At 37.0% G+C, this 13085-nt stretch overlaps 1 pseudogene; it reads right to left on the bottom strand.

Moving 5' to 3' along the window:
• Nucleotides 1-9653: 9653 nt before the first annotated feature.
• Nucleotides 9654-10801, bottom strand: LOC132674178 (phosphoglycerate kinase 1 pseudogene; annotated as a pseudogene).
• Between the last annotated feature and the right edge of the window lie 2284 nt (nt 10802-13085).

The following is a 13085-nucleotide window of genomic DNA, read 5'->3' as shown; positions in this document are numbered from 1 at the left end:
CTGGGGTGCCTGGGTGGCTCAGTCGGTTGACTGTCTGACTTTGGCTCAGGTCATGATCTCACAGTTCATGGGCTGGAAACCCGTGTCAGGTTCTGTGCTGACAGCTCAGAGCTTGGAGCCTGCTTTGGATTCTGTGTCTCCCTCTCTCTCTCTGCCTCGCCCCCACTCATGCTGTTTCTCTCTCTCTCAAAAATAATAAACATTAATTTGTTTAATTAAAAAAATGATGATATGTGAGTTGTTTCCCCAACTGACTAAAGACAATATAATTATACAGGCATACCTTGGAAATACTGTGGGTTCAGTTCTAGACCACCGCAATAAAGTAAATATGGCAATAAGGCAAGGTAAATATTTTTTTGATTTCCCAGTGCATATAAAAGTAATGTTTACACTATATTGTATTCTATTAAGTGAGCAAGAGCATTATGTTAAAAAATGTGCATAACCTAACTAAAAATATTGCTAAAGAATGCTAACCATCATCTGATTTTTTAGCAAGTCATAATCTTCTTGCTGCTAGGTCTTTACTTGATGTGATAGCACTGACTAATCAGGATGGGGGTTGCTGAATGTTGGGGTGGCTATGGCAATTTCTAATAACAAGACTACAGTAAACTCTGCTGCATTGATTGACTGTCCCTTTCACAATTTCTACGTAGTATGCAATGCTGTTTGATAGCATTTTACCCACAGTAGAACTTCTTTTGAAATTGAAGTCAAACCTCTCAAACCCTCTCTGCTTTATCAGCGAAGTTTATGTAATATTCTATGCATACTATGAAATACTCTTTGTTGTCATTTCAACAAGCTTCACAGCGTCTTCACCAAGGGTAGATTCCTTCTCAAGAAACCATTTCCTTTGCTCATCTATAAGAAGCAACTCCTCATCGGTTAAAATTTTATCATGAGAGCAATTCAATCCCATCTTCAGGCTCCACTTCTAATTCTACTGCTCTTGCTATTTCCACCACTTCTGCAGTTACTTCCTCCACTGAAGTCCCAAATCCCTCAAAGTCATCCATGAGGGTTGGAAACAACTTCCAAACTCCTGTCCATGTTGTTATTTACACCTCTTCTCATGAATCATGGATGCTCTTAATTCTATCCAGAATGGTGAATCCTTTCCAGAAGGTTTTCAATTTACTTTGTCCAAATCTATCAGAAAAATCACTCTCTATGGCACCTACAGCCTTACAAAATGTATTTCTTAAATAATACGACTTGAAATTTGAAATGACTTCTCGACTCATGGGTTCCAGAATGGATGCTGTGTTGGCAGGTATGAAAACAACATAAATTCCATCATACATCAGAGCTCTTGGGTGGCCAGGTGCATTGTCAGTGAGCAGTAATAATTTGAAAGGCATCTTTTTTTCTGAGCAGTAGGTCTTAACACTGCACTTAAAATAGTCAGTAAACCATCTGGTAAATAGATGTGCTATCATCCAGGCTTTGTTGTTCCATTTATAGAGCACAGGCAGAGGAGGCTTTGCATAGTTCTTAAGGGCCTTAGGATTTTCAGATGGGTAAATGAGCATTGGCTTCATTTGCATTATCTCCTAACCAGGGAGTCAGCTTGTCTTTTGAAACTTTGAAGCCAGGCACTGACTTCTCCTACCCACAAAAGTCCTAGATGGCATCTTCTAGTCCTAGTCCTATCTACCCACAAAAGTCCTAGATGGCATCTTCTTTCAATAGAAGGTTATTTTGTCTACATTGAACTTCTGTTCTTTAGTGTAGCCACCTTCATTAATTATCTCAGCTAGATCTTCTAGAGAACTTGCTTCAGCTTCTACATCAGTACTTGCTGTTTCACTTGTACTTTAAAGTCATAAAGATGGCTTCTTTCTTTCAACCTCAAGAACCAACCTCTCCTAGAGTCAAGCTTTTCTCCTGTTACTTCCTCACCTCTCTCAACCTTCAGAGAACTGAAGAGAATTAGGGCCTTGCTCTGGATTAAACTTTGGCTTAAGGCAACCTTGTGGATGGTTTGATCTTCTAACCAAACCATAAACTTTCTCCATATCAGCAAAAAGGCTGTTTTGCTTTCTTATCATTTGGGTGTTCACTGGAGTGAACATATTTTTAAATGTTTATTAACTTTTGAGAGAGAGAGACAGAGAGTACAAACAGGGGAGGGACAGAGACAGAGAGGGAGACACAGAATCTGAAGCACAGAGCTGTCAGCATAGAGCCTGATGCAAGGCTCAAATCCATGAACCATGAGGTCATGACCTGAGCCGAAGTTGGACGCCCAAATGACTGAGCCACCCAGGTGCCCCTGGAATGAACATTTTAAATTTCTTTCAAGAACTTTTCCTTTGCATTCACAACTTGGCTAGCTTTTGGCCTATCTCAGCTTTCGACATTCATTCATCACTAAGCTTAGTCATTTCTACCTTTTGATTTAAAGTGAGAGATGTGTGATTCTTCCTTTCACCTGAACAGTTAGAGGCCACTGTAGCATTATTAACTGACCTAATTTCAATATTGTTGTGTCTCAGACAATATGGATGCCTAGGGAGAGGGAGAGAGATGGGGTAAGCGCTGGTTGGTGGAGCAGTCAGAACACATACAACATTTTTATCAATTTGCCATTTCATACAGAGGTGGTTCATGGTGCCCCAAACAATCACAACAGTGACACCAAAGATCATTTATCACAGATGACAAATATAGTGAAAATTGGTAAAAGTTTGAAATATTGAAATAATTACCATAATATGACATGTAGGCATAGAGTGAGCAAATGCTATTGGAAAATGGTGCCAAGAGACTAGCTTGTTGCAGGGTTGGCACAAACATTCAATGTGTAAGAAATGCAGTATCTACAAAGCACAAAAAAGTGAAGCACAATACAAGGAGGTATGCCTGTAGTTGTAAATTACTGAGCATTCCTTATATGCCCCAAATTGTGCCAAATGCTTTACACACATTTCCTAATTCATCTTACACACAGATGAAGAAATAGAAGCTCAAAAAACTTATGTCACTTGCACAGAATCCCAAAAACTCGTAGGAGGCAGAGCTAAAATACAATATGGGTTTATCTCATTTCCCAGTTCATGATCATAGGAGTCTTAGCTATATGCTATTTTTCTGAGAACAAATTTGATATCTTATTTTCAGAAAGTAAAAAAAAAAAAAATGCAAGTTTTGAGTAAAATAACTTCACAGTGTGGCTTCAAAAAAGAAAGATTTTTTTTGTAAGAACAAGAGTACAATCGAATATGGTTTATTAATAATGTCCAAAATGGATGTGTGACATCATCAGTATCATGCTGTTTTAAATAATTCAGTTACCTTACTTCCAAAGTACATGGTCGAAAAATAATTTTCAGAAAATATGTGCATATGTATATACATATATATGTGTGTGTGTGTGTATACACATATACATAATCAGAATTCAACAGAATTCAATGCACACAAAAGAGTTATTAACAATCAGAATATGTAAACCTCTGAAAACCATCTGCAACTTTCATTTCAGAAATACTAGTTATATCAGTTACTAGTGATATTCCGAATTATTTCAAGCCATGCAGCTCAGGATACTGGGACACCACTAACCAGTCATTTGAAAATTGACTGTTCATATCACCCATAACCACCAACTTCTACAGCTAGTCATTGAGTTAGCACAATGGCACAACTCTGAGCTAAATGATTTTCTATAACAAGGTTGACAAATGGTGGCCTATGGGTCAAACCAGCCTGCTACCTGTTTTTGTAAATAAAGTTTTATTGGAACACAGCCATGATCACTGATTTACATATTGCCTATGACTTTGCACTACAATGGCAGAGTTTAACAGCTGCTCCGAGGGACCTTCTGCCCTCAGGGGTCGAAAATATTTATTATGCAGTTTTTTGAAGAAAAAGGTTGGCAAGCTCTGTTCTAGAATTGCATACGTGTTGCAAGGAGGTCTTGAATTTTAAATTTTTTCTTTTAACGTTTATTTATTTTTGGGACAGAGAGAGACAGAGCATGAACGGGGGAGGGGCAGAGAGAGAGGAAGACACAGAATTGGAAGCAGGCTCCAGGGTCTGAGCCATCAGCCCAGAGCCTGACGAGGGGCTCGAACTCACAGACCGCGAGATGGTGACCTGAGCTGAAGTTGGACGCTTAACCGACTGAGCCACCCAGGTGCCCCGGAGGTCTTGAATTTTAAAGAGAAACTCCAAAAACACCAATTTTTTGCCTCTTTTCTAAATCATAGGGAAGGAAGCTAATAGTTTATGAATACAGACTGAATTTCTAATGCTATAAAAAGAACATGATATCACACCTCAAACCACACTTTGAAAATGAGGTAATGAACTGCTTACCAGGCCAGCTGCTTCTGAACAATTGAGAGTTCACCTGGATGCCTGGAGGGTCCTCTCCTGCTTTTACTCCTTTAAATTCTGGTGTTATTCTGCCCTTAAAAAAGGAGTTAATGAGGTGGAATCTTTTCATTTGTGCTCTTTAGGATGCTGTCATTTAGGAGCTATGACATGAACTTTCTTTTCTAAAAGTTCCTTGAAACCTTCTAAACCTTAAAACCTTCTGTAATGGTTTCCCTTTCATTGGTTTCTACAAACCATGTCTTGTTTCCTTCCCACTAAATCATGATGACCCTACAGTCATATATGAATTAGACATGTTCAACCCTTAATAGGTATTCACAGCATCATGTGGCTACTGAGGGACTTTGCTTACCCACATGTCCTTTGAAAGATTAACTAGGCACTTGGCCTTCATTGGTCTGTACTTGGAATTATTGCATTTCATCTGTTCTTCTTTAGCAGCTTGGGCTCTGGATGACCCACTTCAGGTAAGGAGGGTATTTGCTTAACATTACAGCATATTGTATTTTCCTTGATTCTGAATTAAATTCTAGGGCTAATGCTTGGGTTTTCTATACACAGACTGGTAACTCCAATCTTATTTGATTGGATGGAAAGAAGGTATATTGGATGTGAAATTCTTGTCTTGATCCTTTATCCTCAAGTCTAGACTGCACATGGAATCCCTGATCAAATTTCTAGAAGTTACATGCCAGTGACCTATTAGACATTAGGGTATACCACTGAGAAATATTTCCAATGGTCGGGCATTAGAAATGCTGGATATATTTCACTTGTGCTATTTAAATAAACGAGTCATGTTTCATTGTGCACCATAATGTGTCACTGTGGCCACACAAGCTTTAGATTTTTCAGATTTTCAACAAATTCTTGAGTGAAGACATGAATGTGAACACACACAAGAAATATTCACCCCAAGCCAGGACAGAATATATCCCTCTCAAAGAAAGAACACATTTCTGGTTGTAAAGAGACCATATGGCTACCAAGAAGCAAAACAAACAACAACCCTTAGAATATTTTTAAATCAGCACAGGAAAACTGTTGACAAGGAAAATAGGATTGCAATGTGAGTGAGAAAATCAGAACTCTTGAGTTAAGATCATACTGAAGGACAACTCATTCACTGCTCCAGGCTGTTCCACTTAAAGGGGGCAGTTGCCCCTCCCCCCATGCCCCAGAGTCCATATACTCCCAAAAGAGCCTTCATATCTGTAAATTCCCCTTCTGGAATGCCAATTCTACATACTTGAACTCCTGAAATGCAAATGGAAAGCCTTCCACTAACTCTATGGTTACATACATTTTGATATGACTGTCTTAAAGCTTGTTTGAAAATACATTGCGTGTGTTCACTGTATGCTTTTTCCCTATCAAACATTCATCCAAGGTGAAGACCTTGTCACCAAGAGGTGGTTATCTGTTCCAGGAGTCAGTACATGCCTAACAAACCAGTTGGAGTCAAGGTCCCCAGGTCTTTTTCTCTACAACTCCTAGAAAAGATGTATCCTCCTTCCACTGAAAATGCCCAGCTGCTCCCAGGTAAGCCTGGAAAGATAGGCATACTGGCTCCAGAAAGGCAGACTCTGTCTGACAATGAAGTCAGCACAGACAGCAGAGCTAGGAGACTGGAAAGATGAATCCCAAATACCATCATTTGAGTCCAAGAGTGAAGTGCTCTCTAAAGAAAGAACTGGTGTTGCTTGAGTTACCTAAGTCACTTTCTGTGTAAGCTGCTTAGAGATGTCACGTGTAGAATAGGCACAGATACAAGGTACTTTTTTTTTAGTGATCAAAAAATAATAAACTCTGATATGTTTATATCAGAATTTTAAAGACATGTGCTACTTGACAGGAAAATGTTGATATGTGAGGAGGGAAGAGGAAGAAGAGTCCGTAGGTCTGAATGGAATGCAGAGTGACCAGGCACACTGAAAGGAGAGGGTGGTGGGCTATGATGGGAGGAGCATTTCAAAAGGGAAGTGAGCAGACATGGAAGACAAGCTTTTCATGTACTTGACCACTATGTCTGAGGCTAGGAATGATTTAGCAAAATGGGAGATCTACAGTTTCATGTAGGACTGAAGCTAAAATATCCCAGCAAAAATATATCCCCATTGATATTATCTCTGTCATGAGCCAGAGGGTTTGATATGTTAATATTTATTTCATATTTTTGACTTATTAACAAATTCTCTACCATAGATACCAGCTCAGAACTTTGCAGCTACTACTGAGCCACTTATGGCCCCAGTCTCTAAAGATGAACCTGTGGGTCCTGAGGTGGCCAAACCCTGGAATAAGTCATTATCATCTATGAAAAGCTATGAACAGCAATGGTGGGAATCTTAACAGTCATGTGTGTTTTGTTCAAGTCATTTTATCTCCCTGCTACTGTCTCCTCATCTGCAAAAGGGAATAGAATATGGAGATAATATAGAGATTTATACTGGAATATTACACTCAATTTAAAATAATACATGAAAACTGTCTATTTAGCACCATACTATGGAAGGTACTAATTAAATTATAGCTGCTTTATTTTCTATAAACAAATTTTACATTTGTTTGCTGATCACATTTGCATTTGTCTGTAAAGGCACATACTTAAGACTGAAATTATTTTCCCCAAACAGAATGTATCCATGGAAGTATCTTATAAAAGGAAAAGCTTTGACTTTTCAGAAAGCTGTATTATTGGCATTGTTGAAATACTGGACTTAGAGGAGAAAGATGCATGGAATGATGTATATATCTAATTATTCCATCCTCTTAATCAGGTAATTTGTTTATTACAAGGCAATTATTCACACTGGAATTACTAGATGATGCCAGAGAATAAAATTGGGTTTCAACAATAATTTGAGGCTATAGTGTTTTTTATGAGGAAATAATATGCATAAATAAAACAGATTAATAATCTACTTAAATTATTACTTCTTTTACGGTCTGTTTATGTCCCAGTTTCAAAAATATATACGTTAATCATGCTACTCAGCAGTGCAATCATTAAAGGTCAGCATACTTTTATAAAAGCTGAAAGGGTCTAACGGACTTGGCAAAAAGTATTAGCCTCACCAGAAAGCTAGCATTTAGGAGTCAATGGAAAACCCAAGAAGTTGTGAAAGCAAATATAGAAAGAAGTGCCTATGCATAAAATATTCAGCAAGATAATAAGGTAATATGACACTGGTGAACTGTAAAAAGGGTATTTCAGAGTGCAGATGGGAGAGAAGAACAACAAATATTTCAACGGCCTTAAGATTTCTGACTTTATTCTGGTATGAATACAGTAAAAACCAATGAAGAACAAAACTGAACAAAGGTATGAAAGAGATACTTGTGTTTTTTTCTGTTAGTGGAAATGGAGACTAAACGTAAAATCATTGCTTCTTGTTGATCTCTCCTCCTCCTCTTTACTCCAAACCCACATCACAGCCTAGGCTCTCCCTTCTGACGTTCATAATTCACTTGCTAAAACTGAAATAAAACATGCAAACAGAAAAATGCAGAGCAATTTACAATTATTTTTGACACTTATATACATAGACTCACGCGGTATGTGTTCTTTCTTTTTGAGTTTAATTTACAAAATATAATGGTTTTGAGATTTTTTTTTTTTTTTTTTTTTTTTTTTGCCTATTGTTACATACAATGTAGTTTTCACTGCTGGATGGGTATATACCATACAAATTTTAATATTAAAGTAATACTGTTATAAACTGCCTTGACCAGCCTTTTCCACTCTTCTTTTTTTAATATATCCAGGAGTGGAATTTCTGGGCCAAAGCTTTGTGCACCTTTCCCTTTAAGTTTCCAGACTAGTTGTACCAATTTACCTTACTACTTGCACTGCTTGGCTGTTCCCATGGGTCCATAACTCCCTCAGTATTTAAGATGAGCATGTTTATTTGTTTTTTTCTTAATTTTAGCCATTTTTACATTAATGACATCTCATTAGGTTCCTTTTTTTTTTTACTAACATATAATATACATGCAATAAAACATACAGGTATCAAATGTTCAGTTTGATGGGCTTTGATAAGTTTATTCACCCATGTAACTACTATCCATTCACCCATGTAACTACTATCCAGAATTGGGTACTACTATCCAAAGTGAAATACCCTAAATACATTTCTATCACCCCAAAATCACTCTCTTGCCTTTTCCATTCAATCCCATGCTCCCCCACCTAAAGTATTACTGTTCTAATTTCTATCACAGTAGTCCTCTTCTTGGATTTCAAATAAATGAAATCCTACAGAATATAATCATCTATGCATGGTTTCTTTTGTTCAAAATTGTGTGTTTAACACTGCATCTATAAGATTCATTATGACATGGATTGTATCAGTACTGTTCATTTCCTTTTTATTGTCAAGAAATAGTCCACTGTATGAGTATACTACAAGGTGTTTATTCCATTCTCCTGGGCATGAGCATCTGAGTTGTTTCAAATTAGGGGCTATTTGATGAGGCTGTAAAAAACAATTTTATAAATATTTTTATTGGACATGTGTTTTTATTTATCTTGTGTAAATGCCTAAAATGGAGTTCCTGGGCTGTGGGATAAAATGTCTGTTTAACTGTATAAGAAACTGCAAAACATGTATTTGTATAATTTTATATTCCCATCAGCATTTATGAAAGTTAATTGTTCTACATCCTTACCAACAAGTATTCTTATTTCTCTTAATTGTTTTCCATTCTAGCAGGTGTAAAATGGTTTGTAATTGTGTTTTTTCTTAATTTTTTAAATTGAATTACAGCTGATATATCATTGTGGTTTTCACTAGTATTTCTCTGATGATTAGTATACAGCCTTTTTTTTTTTACACATTTGTGCTTATTGGTCATTTTTGAAAAACATTTATTATTTATTTAATACATTAACAACTTTGTCTCCCTCACTACCTATAACTGGGATTTCATCTTATTTCGATCCTGAATAATGAAACAATGACAAAACTAATCATAATAAGCTACTTCAAAAAGAGAAGCTAACACAACTCATTTTCTTTTAACAGGCACAATATAAACATATGCCCTCTAGAATGCACAATGCTTTAGTCACTAAGAAATTCAAGGGGTTATTGAAGCATGCAGGCAAGACCAGGGTGTGGTAAAAGAGCAGTTGAGATGCTGTGCAACTGTTTAAGAGTTTTCGACACTGCATCTTTCTGCCACTAGGTGAATCCTGACACGGGGAAGATTTTAGCTACTGCCGAAGGGAGACACAGTAACTGCTAAGTTGACTTAGGGGCTGCACACAGGAATCAATAGCCAGAAAAGTACTAAACATGGCTGACTTTATCCTCTGTGTCCATTTGGCACAGCAAGTGGCAGTGTCTCTACAATGGTGATGCAGCCCCTGGAAGTGGCTTTCAACACTTTGTCCATAAGGGCTTTGATTCCTTGGGCAAAAGCTTCCCATTCGAATACACCCAGAGGTCCACTGCACACAATCTGCTTAGCCCCAGCAACTGCCTCTCAGGACCACCTTCCAAGCCCATTCAGCCAGCAAGTATGCCAGAGGTCACCGTGCTTGGCTAGTCCTAGCATTCTCATCAAACTTGTCAGCAGTGACAAAGCCAACATGCAAGGTAATCTTCACACTGTTCTTCCCAGCTTTGGACATCAGGTCTTTGATGATCTTGGCTCCCTCATCATCAAAGTAGAAACGTGCCATTGTCCATGTCGTTGAGCACCTTAAGGAAGGTAAAAGCCATTCCAACACCAATAAACATCTCCTTGACTTTGTTCACCATATTATTGATCCATTGGGTCTTGTCTGTAACTTTAGGTCCACCCAGGATGGCAGGGAAGGGTTGCTGGGCTCTCCAAGGCCTTGGTAAAGTAGTTCAGTTTCTTCTTCATCAAGAAATTTCCAGCATTCTGTGGCAGACTAAATCCCACCATTCAACTGTGGGCTTGGTGACCAGTGCCAAAAGCATCATTGACATAGACATCCCCTAGCTTGGAAAGTGAAACTCAGAAGGCTTCTATTTTGGCTGGCTCAGCTTTAGCCTTGTTCCCAGAAATATCTTTTGCCTTCCCTTAGTCCTTCACATGAAAGGGAAGGTTCTGCAGCAAGATGACAGACCCAGAAGAAGGATCAGCACAAGCTTTCTCCATTTCCAGGCTCATACAGTCCTTCAAGAACAAAATCTCAGCTCAGCAGAGATTTGAATTCTATAGCAACTGGCTCCAAAGAGTATTTGTCAGGCATGGACAAACCATCAGACCAGCCCAGATGGCTCATAAGAACAAGTGACTTGGCTCCATTGTCCAAGCAGAATTTGATGTTTGAGATGGCACCCTTGATTCTCTGGTTGTTTGTTATCTGATTGTTCTTCACAGGTATATTGAAGTCCATTCTCATGATGACCCACTTCCCCTCTATGTCCAGCTTGTCCAGAGTCTGCTTGTTAGAAAGCAACATCTTGGCAATACAACAGCAGCAAGGTTGAGAGCTTAAATAACACTGTCATTCTTATATCATCTTTTGCAAAGTGTTTTTTCAAAAGTTTTACCCTTTTTATTGGATTATTTGTCTTCATAAGATTGATTTGTGGAATTCTTTATATATTTTAGATAAAAGCCATTTGTCAGATTTATGCATATAAATATTTGTAGTGTGTGGCTTCTATATTCATTTTCTTAATGATTTCTTTTGATAGAAGTTTTCTCTTTAATATTGATATAGCTCAAATTATCAATTTTTATAATGACTGGTGGGTTTTTTTGTTTAATAAATCTTTGCCTACTCAAGGTGACAAAGACAATTTCCTATCTTTTCCTCTAGAAGATTTATGGTGGTAGATTTTATATTTAAGCCTTTGATACATCTTGAATTAGTTTAACGTTGGTGTGTGGAGTGTCATATAGAATTGATCCAGCACTATCTGTTTAAAGAGACTTCTTTTGAATGGTTTTAAGTTAGCACCTTGGCTGAAAATAAGTTGACTATATAATTTATATCTGTATCTACATCTATATTTAGACTCTGTTTGGTTCTACTGATTTGTCATTCCTTATACCCATAATATAGTCTTAATGTAGCTTTATTGCAGTTTTAAAAGAATTACGAATTTAAAAGAATGTTTTTCCATTTTGTTCATTTTAAAACTCCCTTTGTTAATTCCATTTTAATTTTAGAACAATTCATAAGTTTCCCTCAAAAAAACCTTCTGAGATTTTGACTAGGATTGAATGAATCTGTAGACCTCTGATTGCTTTTAAGATTTATTATTTATCTTTTGTTTTCAATAATTTTACTATAACATACCTCAGTATATTTATTTTGATTCTATGAGTTTTACAGAACTTCTCAAATCTCAGCCTTGAATTCTCTAATTAGTTTTTAATAATTCTCAGTCACAATCTTTGCAATGATTGCTTCTTCCTAATTAACTCTTCTCTAATTCTAAGACTTCAATTGAATATTTGTTAGATGTTTATACCATATTTTAATTGTCTATTACATTCTCCATATTTTTGGAGCTCCTTGCTCCAAACTGAGTTTGGACATTTTCTCTGATCTATCTTCTAACTCACTTATTCTTTCTTCAGCTACACTAAATCGGATGATTAAACTCAATTACTCAGTTTAATAACCTCTCAACTACAGGAGTCTTTTCTGTTTTAAAAAAAAAATTAACATTTATTTATTTTTGAGAGACAGAGAGAGACCGAGTGCAAGTAGGGGAGGGACAGAGAGAGAGGGAGACACAGAATCCAAAGTAGGTTCCAGGTTCTGAGCTCGAACCCATGAACTATGATATAGTGTCCTGAGCTAAAGTTTGACACTTAACCAACTGAGCCACGCAGGTGCCCCTCAACTACTAACATCTTAACTTGTTATTTTAAGTAACAGAATTCCCCATTGTCAAATTTTCCTCTTCTCTGTCAAAATATTCCATTTTGTCAATTTCTGAATATATTAACTAACTTAAAAGTTATGTACTATCCCTGTAATATGTGGTTATTCTCTTGATAAATCTTAATTGCCTGCTTTTTCTCTTGTTTTTTAGCCAATTCTTAATTTTCTGTGCCTGATTACTTTTTATTGTTTGCCAACATTATATATTAATAAATAGAAAATTTATATCAATCATTCAAAGATTTAGCTAATGCCATTGCCATCTTTTTTTCAGAGAGGAATTATTTCTGTTATCATCAAGCAGCTGGGTGCATCACCATAATCCAGTTAGGAATTCAGATTATTTTATTTTATTTTATTTTATTTTATTTTATTTTATTTTATCTTATTTTATTTATTTTTGAAAGAGAGAGGGAGAGAGAGAAGGCAGGGGAGGGGCAGAGAGAAAGGGAGACAAAGAATCCAAAGCAGGTTCCAGGCTCCAAAAATGTCAGTGCAAAGCCAGATGCCTGACCCAGGTCTTGAACTCATGTGCCATGAGATTATGACCTGAGTTTAACCAACTGAGCCACCCAGGTGCCCCAGGAATTGAGACGATTTTAAACTGGGCTTCAGTTATGAGAATTGGTCTAGTTCCCATTTCCTGTTACATATAAAATGTAACAACTTCAGATATCCACAGAAAACTTGGGTACTTACAAGAACTTTTAACTCCACGTTTTCCCCAGTATGTGAAAGTGTCAGTGTTTTGCTCAGTGCCTTATCCTCTCACCAATGATAAATTTTTTACCATTTATCATTATTTTTAATGGAAAAGGTGGTTCCAGACACTGAAATAAAGTTC

The sequence above is a fragment of the Panthera onca genome, chromosome A2 (genome assembly GCF_046562875.1).
Source record: "Panthera onca isolate mPanOnc1 chromosome A2, mPanOnc1 haplotype 2, whole genome shotgun sequence".
Taxonomy (NCBI): domain Eukaryota; kingdom Metazoa; phylum Chordata; class Mammalia; order Carnivora; family Felidae; genus Panthera; species Panthera onca.
This window is presented reverse-complemented; position numbering and strand designations above follow the sequence as displayed.